The following is an 11,109-nucleotide window of genomic DNA, read 5'->3' on the forward strand; positions in this document are numbered from 1 at the left end:
CTCCTCATCACTGTTCTAGAGGGACATCCCTCTATTCTGAGGCTATGCCCTCTGTCCCTAGACTTTCCTACAATTGGAAGCATCGTCTCCATGTCCACTCTCTCTAAACCTTTCAATATTCAGTAGGTTTCAATGAGATCCCCCTGCCCCCATTCTTCTAAACTCCAGCGAGTGTAGGCTGATAGCCATCAAACACTCCTCATGTATATGAAGGATGTAGGTAATAAAGCCAATTCAATTCAATTATGGATTTGGTTCTCTCTGTATATCAATGATGTTAAGGGTCCTGTATGTTTTCCCTTTACATTTGACCTCCTAAAGTGGAACATCTTGCACTTGCCCAGAATAAACAAATCAGCCATTTGTCTGCCCATATCTACAAACGTTTGTACAACTGATTTTAATCCCAATCCGTCCTATGGCAACCATCTTCAACGTCTGCAACTCCACCAACTTATGTGTCTTCTCCAATTTTCTAACCGTCTACATTTTCATCCAAATCTAAACCTAAACATCAGACACCCGGATCATTGTAGAATACCACAAGTCATGGACCTCCACCCAGAATAACAAACCTTCACCACTACGCTCTGAGTTTTACGAGCAAGCCAGTTCTGAATCTAATCTACCAAGTCACACCAGATCCCATGTTGCTTAATCTTCTGAGTCAGTCTACCATGAGAGACCTTGTGAAATATATTACCAGGGTCCATGTAGGCAACATGCATTGCCCTACCCTTATCTATCACCTTTGTCACATCCTCCAAACACTTAATCAACTTTGTAAGCTATGATATCACCTGCACAGGGCCACACTCACTGTCCTTAATTAGCCCATACTTTTCCAAATGAGAGTTAGTCCTAAGAATCTACTCCATTTGCTGCTGTACTACTGGTTTGAGGTTAACTGGCCTATAATTCTCTGGATTATCCCAATTTCCTTTCTTTAACAATGGAAAAACATTGGCTACTCTCCTGTTTCCTGGGACTTCACCTTTTGCTAGTGAAACTACGAAGATAGAACATGCAACATGGAACAAAGAACTGTACAGCACAGTACAGTACAGTACAGTACAGGCCTTTTGGTCCATGATGCTGTGCTAATTTTAACCTACTCCAAGATCAATTTAACTCTTCTCTCGTATATTGCCCTTCATTTTTCTATCCTCCATGTGCCTATCAAAAAGGTTCTTAAATGTTTCTAATGTACTGTTTCTGCCTCTACCACCACTACTGGCAGGATGTACCACACACACACACCACTCTCTTGGTAAAATCCTACCTCTGACATCTCCCCTGAACTTTCCTCTATTTACCTTAAAATTATGTGCCCTTGTATTAGCCATTTCCTGACTAAAAATCTCTCGACTATCCACTGGATCTATGCCCTTCGAAGTTCAAAGTAAATTTATTATCAAAGTACCATATACAACATTGAAATTCATTTTCTTGCAAGCATTCACAATAAATATAAGAAACACAATAGAATTATCTTATCACCCCCTACACCTCTGTCAAGTTACCTCTCATCATTCCAAAGAGAAACGCCCTAGCCTGCTCAGTCTATCCTGATAAGACGTGCTCTCTAATCCAGGCAGCGTTCTGGTAAATCTCCTCTCCACCCTCTCGAAAGCTTCCACATCCTTCCTATAATGAGGTGATTAGAACTGAACATTCCAAATGTGGCCTAACCAGAGTTTTATAGAGCTGCAATATTATCTTGTCGCTCTTGAACTCAATACCCCGACTAATGAAGGTCAACACAAAATATGTCTTCTTAACCACCATATCAACTTGTGTAGCAACTTAGAGTGGTCTATGGACATGGACCCCAAAATCCTTCCGTTCCTCCACACTGCTAAACAGATCTTACTCGAGGCCTCAGCAATTTCCTCTCTTGCCTTTCTCAATGAACTGGTATTTATCCCATCAGGCCTTGGGGGCTTATCCACTTTAATAATCTTCAGAAGACCCAACACCACCTCCTTCTTGATCTCAAAACGCTCCAGCATATACTTCTCACCTCACCTTGAAGCCTGTGGTCCACCACTGTGTGCTGTCACTACTGCATCTTGTCGAGTGAGGATGTTGTTCCACTTCCTTCAGCTACTGAAACCAGACAATTTAGCTTGCCAAAGAATTGCCGGGAATTCCTTTCACCCATTCACCATCTAGTTACACATTAAATAGTAACTCCCACTGAGAACAAACTAGTTTACTGAGCATTTGGAAATGCTGGCAAGACAAACAGACAGACAGGGAAAGGGAAAGAGAGAGAGTGGGGGGAAAGGGAGAGGGGGAGGGGGAGAGAGAGAGAGAGAGGGAAAGGGGAAAGGGGGAGGGACAGGGGTGGGAGAGAGGGAGAGATGGAAAATGAAGAAAAAAGGAGAAAAAAGGAGACAGATTGTTTGAAAGCATGAGACAGAAAAATATTACAGAGGGAGACGCAGAGATGCAAGATAGATAGAGGAGCAGGAAGGGAGAGATTAATAGAGAAAGGAATAGAAAGGAAGAAAAATAGAGGAAGAGTTACAGTGGCAGATAGAGAAAATGGAATTGAAAGAGAGGGAGAAAGGTTAATAGAATGATAGAGGGAGAGCTCAAGTAATAAAGAGATAATTGAAAGAGAGAGGGAGAAAGATCGAGGGGAGAGAGAGAGAGAGAGACCGAGATAATGAAATGGTTTGAGAGAGGAAGAGAAGGAGACTAAGAGCTGATGGGTCAGGCTTGAAATGCTGAATGGAATACCCCTGCTGCTATGTTTTGTGTTTCTGTGATTTAAGATGATTTTACAGTGCAGATGCAGTAGGGGGATGAACACCCTAACACCCTATATTATCTGGCCATATACCTTGAATATCCAATGCCACATGTTTCTTCAATCTCTGCACCAGTGGTGTGTGGTTCACATGATTCTCAGTGGTTTCACAGACACCTCTTTATTCAAAGATGTTACTACTTGGGCTGCCCATGGCACAGCTGGTAGAACCTCTGCTTCACAGCATCAACAAACCCAGGTTCAATCCCAAACTCGGGTGCTGTCTGTGCAGAGTTTGGTCGTTCTTTCTGCATATGCATGGGCTTCTCTTGGGTGCTCCGGTTTCCTCCCATATCCCAAAGAGATGTGAGTGAAAAGGTTGATTGGCCACTGTAACCTGCCCCAATTGCATAGATGAGGGTTAGGATGGTGGGGGGGGGGGGGAGGGGACTGATGGGAATATGGAAAAATAAAAAAAAATGAAATTAATGTAGGATTAGTGTAAAAGAGTGGTTGGTGATTATCAAGGAGTCAATGAGGTAAAGAACCTGTTTTTATGCCTTATCACTCTTCAACAGATTGGAATGGAAGAACCAAGAACAAGAGTGGACAATTCCACCTGTTAAGGTTGGTCCATAATTCATCAAAATCTTTTAACTCAGTACCATATATCCCAGAACTAAATACTGCTTATCATCTTGGACATCCAAAGTTTTTTGCCCAGTATGGAAATGGCTAGTACTAAAGGCATAATTTTATGGTGATTGGAGGAAAAGTATAAGGGGGTGATGTCAGAATTCTGTACAGAGAGGGGTGGTGTACGCTGCTAGGGCTGGTGATAGAGCCAGGTACATTAGAGACATTTAAGAAATTCTTAGATAGCACATGGATGAAAGAAAAATGGAAGCTATGTGGAAGGGAAGGGATAGATTAACCTTGGAGTAGGTTAAAAAGTCGGCACAAAATTGTGGGCCAAAGGGCCTGTGCTGTGTTGTAATGTTCTATGTTCTATGCTCGAGAACCAGAATTCATAGGTTGAGGATGAAAGGAGAAATATTTAAGGGAAACCTGAGGGGGAACTTTCTCATTCAGAGGGTGGTGAGAAGGGAACGAGCTGCCAGCGGAAAAAGTAGATGCAGGTTCAATTGCAATATTTAAGAGAAATTTGGACAGGTGCGGAGAGCTATGGGACGAGGCAGAATAACAGATTGGCACAGACTAGGTGGGCCAAAGGGCTGTCTATGACTATATTCTATGTTTATCCCTTGATTCCCTTAATGTTCAGAAAGGAATTCCCTTCTGTTTTGAATGAAATCTCTGACTGAGCCGTCAGAACAGAGGATCCCAAAGATTCATCAACCACTGAGTGAATAAATCTTTCCTCACCTCAACCAGAAATGGCTGTCATTCTTAACAAGTGCCCCCCACCCCATTAGTAGACCCCTCAAAGAGGGAACTATCCTCTCTGCATCAAAACTGCCTAGCCCAGAAAGAATTTTGCGTGTATTGTTGAGGTCTCCTTTCATTTGGCAGACTCTCGGGCATGCTGTCCTTGTCTGCTCCATGTCTCCTCAAACAGCAAACCTACTAATTCTTTACAGAAGAACTCTTAGGGGAGCCTGGGACTGGAGGACACACTCTCAGAATAGGACCACCCTTTGGAACACAGATGAGGAAGAATTTCTTTTGCCAGATGTTGGTGAATCTGTGGAATTCATTGCCATAAGACACGGGAGCAGAATTAGGCCATCTGGCCCATCGAGTCTGCTCCGCCATTCAATCATGGCTGATCTTTTTTCCTGTCTCCTCCTCAACCCCAGTTCCCGGCCTTCTCCCCGTAACCTTTGGTGCCATGTCCAATCAAGAACCTATCAATCTCTGCCTTAAATACACCCAACGATCTGCCCTCCACAGCTACATGTGGCAATAAATTCCACAAATTCACCACCCTTTAGCTAAAGAAATTTCTCTGCATTTCTGTTTTGAAAGGGTGCTCCTCTATCCTGAGGCTGTGCCCTCTTGTCCTAGACTCTCCCACCATGGGAAGCATCTACTCTGTCTAGGCCTTTCAACATTCGAAAGGTTTCAATGAGATCCCCCCGTATCCTTCTGAATTCCAGCGAGTACAGACCCAGAGCAGTTAAACGTCCCTCGTATGATAGCCCTTTCATTCCTGGAATCATCCTTGTGAACCTCCCCTGGACCCTCTCCAATGCCAGTACATCTTTTCTAAGATGAGGAGCCCAAAACTGTTCACAATACTCAAGGTGAGGCCTCACCAGTGCCTTATAAAGCCTCAGCATCACATCCCTGCTCTTGTATTCTAGACCTCTTGAAATGAATGCTAATATGGCATTTGCCTTCCTCCCCACCAACTCAACCTACAAGTTAACCTTCAGGGTGTTCTGCACAAGGACTCCCAAATCACTCTGCATCTCAGATTCCTGGATGTTCTCCCTGTTTAGAAAATAGTTCGCACATTTATTTTTACTACCAAAGTGCATGACCACGTTGTATTTCATTTTCTACTTTCTTGCCCATTCTATTAATCTGTCTAAATCCTTCTGCATCCTACCCGTTTCCTCAGCCCTACCTGCCCCTCCACCAATCTTCATATCATCTGCAAACTTGGCAACAAAGCCATCTATTGAATCAGACTTGATGGGCTGAATGGCCTAATTCTGCTCTATGTCTTATGATCTAACCTTCATTATCTTTTAGCCAACATCCACTTTTCTTTGAATGCAGCTAACTGTGCTTCAGTCAAATGAAACATGGTATTGAACCATCTCTTCCTGACGTGGATAGTATGATGGTAACGTCACTCTTTTCAGTTATTGCTCATTTCTAGACAGCTGCTTTTTCAAGTCTATATCATTTTAGCAAAGGTGTCAAAATGACTTACATATCCCAGGGGTGTTTTTTTTTTGGGCTGTTGGCGGTACTCTTTAAGTTCACACAATGAGAGGAAATTCTGATGGGTAATTTTAAGCCATAAAACATAGGAGAAGAATTAGCCCATCCAACCTATTGAGGCTGATCCATCAAGGCTGATTTATTTTTCCTTTCAATCCTATTATTCTGCCTTCGCTCCAAAAACTTTGGCACCCTCACTACTTAAGAACCTATAACCCTCCATTTTAAATATACCAATGAATTGGCCTCCACAGCCATCTGTGGCAATGAATTCCACATCCTCTGGCTGAATAAATTCCTCATCATGTCTGTCCTAGAGGGACATCTTTCTATTCTGAGGCTGTGCCTTCTGGTCCTAGACTCCTCCACTGTTGGAAATGTCTTCTTCATGTCTATTCAATCTAGGCCTTACAATATTTAATAGGTTCAACATTCAGTAAACATGGTAAAATAGGCTGACGTCAACATCTTAAGGGGTATTCTGGACAAGCCTTTGAGGAAATAACAGATAGAATAAACATAGGAGAGTCAGCAGACATTGTTGATTGGCTTTTGTTCAGACAGCTTTTGACAAGGTGCCACACATGAAGCTGCTGAACAAGGCAAGAGCCAATGGTATTATAAGAAAGATACTAGCATGGATAGAAGATTAGTTGATTGGCAGGAGAAAAAGAGTGGGGAAGAAAGGGGCCCTTTTCTGGTTAATGGTGTTCTACAGGGGTCGGTGTTGGGACCACTTCTTTTCACGCTATATGTCAATGATGTGGGTAACAGAATTGATGGCTTTGCGGCCAAGTTGTGATTGATATGAAGACGGACGGAGGAGCAGGTATTGTTGAGGAAGTGGGGAGTCTGCATAAGGACTTAGACATTAGGATTATGGGCAAAGAAGTGACAGATGGAATACAGTGTCAGGAAGCACACGGTCATGCACTTTGGTAGAAGGAATAAAAGAATGGAATATTTTTTAAATGGGGAGAAAATTCAAAAATAAAAGGTTTAAGGGGATTTGTGAGTCCTTATGCAGGATTCCCTAAAGGCTAACTTCCAGGTAGAGATGGTGGTGAGGAAGGCAAATGTGATGTTAGCATTCATTTTGAGAGGACTAGAATATAAAAGCAAGGATGTAATGCTGAGGCTTTATAAGGCATTAGTCAGACCACACTTGGAGTATTGTGGGAGTGGGGGGAGAGGGGGAGAAAAGGAGAGAGTGAAAGAGGGAGAAAAGGGGAGAGAGAGAGAGAGAGAGAGAGAGAGAGAGAGAGAGAGAGAGAGAGAGAGAGAGAGAGAGAGAGAGAGAGAGAGAGAGAGAGAGAGAGAGAGAGAGAGAGAGAGAGAAAAGGGGAGAGAGAGAGGGGAGAGGGGACAGAGGGAGGGGGGAGAGAGAGAGAGAGAAAGACTCGTGCTGAAGTGGGTGGTGATTTGAGCAGTCAGCTAATAGAATTGGGTCACAGTAGGTGTATTTAACTGGTACAGCGGTTGAGAGAATCCTATATCATTAAGGTGATTAGAACTTGTCTTAGTCTCACATCTGTGGTATTGCCTCTCCCATCTGCACTTAAGCAGCGAATGTTACACTCTGACTTTTCAAGCCATAATTCCTCCAAAACCTTCTGAACTCTCTGAAATCCACTTACTAGAATGTGGACACGTGTTCAAGGTCACCAGCATAACTTCCTGCCTTGCTTGGACAGTCTAGCAGCTGCCCCCCTGCCTCTCTACTGTGTGCTCCACCCACCATGTGTACCCACCCTCATGTCATACTTCCCCACCACCAGACAACCCAGTTCCATTACACACCCCTCCCTCCCTCTTCGCCTGCCTTGCTCTGCAACTCTCCCTGACACTCCACGCCTCTATCCACTTTCCATCACCAAATTCCCTCAGCAAAAGCCTCCCCTGCCCTATCCCAGGCAAATCCCTCACCACACAGCCTGACCCTGATTCTATCCTCTCCCCACTGCCCTTCAGAGCCTGCAAAAGGCCTCTCATTGAACCCTCTTTCAAGGCACCCACCTTCCTTCTGTCTTATTATTCAGTATAATCTAAACAAAAGATGTATTTTATTTGCTATAAGCCTTTAACATCTCAGCACCTCAGGCACAAACATTCCGTATCTGGGGCAGACAAAATTCACGCTTCAAAAGGGAAAGTGGTACCTTCCAGCGTCCAGACTTCAAGAAGATCCTTTCCTTATTGTTGGTGCCGCGGTAATTCAGTCAAGAAGCCTGCACACTCAACCCTTGTTCTAGCTGTGGGGACAGTCTATGAAACTGCCTCAGCCTGTGGTGTTGTTCTTGTGGCTTTTCTGTAGGAAGTGTCTACACGTTGTTTGTCAGAGTGAAGCACTCCCGAGCAGCTGGTGAGGAACTGGGCTGGTGTACAGTCAGTGCAGCTGAAGTTTCTGGTCATAGTTACTGGTTTTACGCATTTTGTGGGCTGCAGGGGGGAGCCGAAGCCGTGGGTGGGTAATGTCAGGAGACCCACAAGTTGCGTCATGGTAGCGGAATCCTCCTGGTTCCATTGAAAGTCAAAAAAAAAAAGCTGAGGGCATAAATAACTACAAAAAGTGGTGGATACAGCCCAGTTCATCCCAGGCAAAGCCCTCCCCACCATTGAGCACAATTACAAGGAGCGCTGGCACAAGAAAGCAGTTTCCTTCATCAAGGACCCCCACCATCCAGGCTGTGCTCTCTTCTCACTGCTGCTATCAGGCAGGACGTGCAGGAGCCTCAGGTCCCACACAACCAAGTTCAGGAACAGTTGTCATCTTATAACCATCAGGCTCCTGAACCAGCATGAATCATTTCACTCACCTCAACCCTGAACTGATCCCACAACTTAAAGAATCAAGTTCAAGGTCTCTACAAATCAATATTATTCATTTACTTATTTTTATTATTTGTACAATTCATCATCTTTTGCACATTGGTTGTTTGTCAGGCTTTGTTAAGTATAGTTTTTCAAATATTCTATGTATTTCCTTATTTTCCTGTAAATGCCAACAAAAAGTGAAACTCGAGGTAGCATATGGTGTCGTATCTGTACTTTGATAATAAATTTATTCTATACTTTAACCTTTGAAATCTAAGATCAGAAAAAGGTAGTAACACTCAGCAGGCCAGACAGCATCTATGAAGGGAGATATGTAGTGGTTAGCCTAATGCTGGCAATCCGCGATCAGTCCCACCTCAGCTCCTTATTAATAACAAAATCACTACGTTAAGCTAGTTTTAGACCAGAAGATTCATGAGCAGAATTAGGCCATTCAGCCCATCAATAGTAGTCTTGTCTATCATTCCATCACGGCTGATCGATTATCCCTCTTAACCCCATTCTCCCGCCTTCTCCCAGTGACCTTTGACACCCTGACTAATTAAGAACCTGTCAGCTTCTGCTTTAAGTGCACTCAATCACTTGGCCTCCACAGCTGCTTTGAAGTCCAGTTTTCATCTTGCGGGGGGTGAACTCCACCTTTGATAACTGACTTCCCCGCATTAATGATTATCAGTAGGGTAGCGGTTAGCACAATTGCTTTGCAGTGGCAGTGATCACCAGTCGGAGTTCGATTCCTGCCACTGCCTGTAAGGAGTTTGCTCTTGTTACCACGATGCTTTACTGTGCCAGGAATCACCCATCGGGGTTCAGATCCCATCGCTGTCTGTAAGGAGTTTGCTCGTGTTAGCACGATGCTTTACTGTGCCAGGAATCACCCATCAGGGTTCAGATCCCATCGCTGTCTGTAAGGAGTTTGTACGTTCTACCTGTGGGTTTCCTACGGGTGCTCCGGTCTCGTCCCACATTCCAAAGGCGTACAACTTTGGGTTGGTAAGTCGTGGGCATGCTGTGTTGGTGCCAGTAGCACGGTGACACTTGTGGGCAGCCTCCCACACGTCCTCAGACTGCGTTGGCATTCACCAGAAACAAAGCATTTCACTGTATGTTTCGATGTTGCCACGTACCTGTGACGAACACAGCTAATCTGGAAGTTTAATGCTTCAGGGTTGGGACCTTTCATAGCAACCGAGGAAGAGTGAAACAAGTGAGTGCAGGTAATAGAGGGCACACACAAAGTACACTGCAGACGCTGCGGTCAAGTCAACACGTACAAACAAGCTGGATGAGCTCGGCAGGTCGGGCAGCATCCGTTGAAACGAGCAGTCAACGTTTCGGGCCGAGACCCTTCGTCAGGACTCATAATAGAGGGGGTGGGAGCAGAGGGTGGGCGGAAATGAATGGAGTATTTCTGATAGGTGAAATTGAAACTGTTGCACAATGCATGTATGGACGGCTGTAATGAAAAACAGCAGCATCAGAGGCATTTGGCATCAGTTATGCAACATGCACAAGAGAAATGTACACTCTGTGGCCACTTTATTACCTAAAAAAGAGGTCACTGAATGTATGCTGATTGTCTTCTGCTGTAGTAGCCCACTCACTTCAGAATTCGACAAGTTGTGCGTTCAGAGATGCTCTTCTGCACGCCACTGTCATAATGCATGGTTATTTGAATTACTGTCGTCCTCCTGTCAGCTTGAACTAGTCTGGCCATTCTCCTCCGACTTCTCTCATTAACAAGGCTTCTTTGCCCACACAACGGCTGCTCACTGGATGTTTCTTGTTTATTACACCATTCTCTGTAAACTCTAGAAACGGTTGTGCATGGAAAACCCCAGGAGATCGGCAGTTTCTCAAATCACTCCATCTGGCACCAACAACCATTCCACGGTCAAAGTCACGTAGACCACATTTTTGCCCAATTCTGATGTTTGTCCTGAACAAGAACTGAACCTCTTGACCATGTCTGCATGCTTTTATGCATCGAGTTGCTGCCATATGATTGGTTAAGTAGATATTTGCATTAACGAGCAGGTGTACCGGTCTCTCCGATAAAGTGGGCACAGTGTATATTAACAACATAAAGTATATAATATCATATAAGAAAGAACGCAATTAGAACAGAAAACAGACCGTTGCTGTGAAAGGTAGCCAAAGCGTGGCTACATTGAGTTTTAGTGAGTAGGGTTGTACAGGTTGGTTCAAGATGACGAAGATCTCGACTGGAAACATCAACTGCTTATTCTCTTCCATTGATGATGTCTGATTTGATGAGTTCCTCCAGCATTTTGTTTTTCACTTGAGACAGTCTACAGATGCTGGAAAGCCAAAGTGATGCACACTAAACACACTGGAGGAACTCAGCTGGTCAGGCGGCATCTATGGAATTGAATAAACTCAGAATCAGGTTTAATTTCACCAGCATATGTCGTGAAGTTTGTTAACTTCACCGCAGCAGTACAATACAATACCTGATAAATGTAAAAAAAGTACTGAATTACAGTGTGTGTGTGTATATATATATATACACTGTATGTATACTAAATAGTTACATTAAATAAGTAGTGCAAAAACAGAAATAAAAGAAGTAGTAAGGT

The 11,109-nt window shown here is 43.9% G+C and overlaps 1 protein-coding gene across 1 annotated transcript in view; it reads right to left on the reverse strand.

Annotated features, from left to right (window-relative positions):
* Positions 1-7,938, reverse strand: part of LOC140724793 (ovarian cancer G-protein coupled receptor 1-like) — a 72,919-nt gene extending 64,981 nt beyond the window's left edge. Inside the window, exon 1 of the mRNA XM_073039405.1 lies at positions 7,834-7,938. The gene's annotated coding sequence lies outside the window, so the exon portion shown is untranslated. The remainder of the gene's footprint in view (positions 1-7,833) is intronic.
* Between the last annotated feature and the right edge of the window lie 3,171 nt (positions 7,939-11,109).

Source organism: Hemitrygon akajei, chromosome 3 (assembly GCF_048418815.1).
Source record: "Hemitrygon akajei chromosome 3, sHemAka1.3, whole genome shotgun sequence".
Classification (NCBI taxonomy): Eukaryota; Metazoa; Chordata; class Chondrichthyes; order Myliobatiformes; family Dasyatidae; genus Hemitrygon; species Hemitrygon akajei.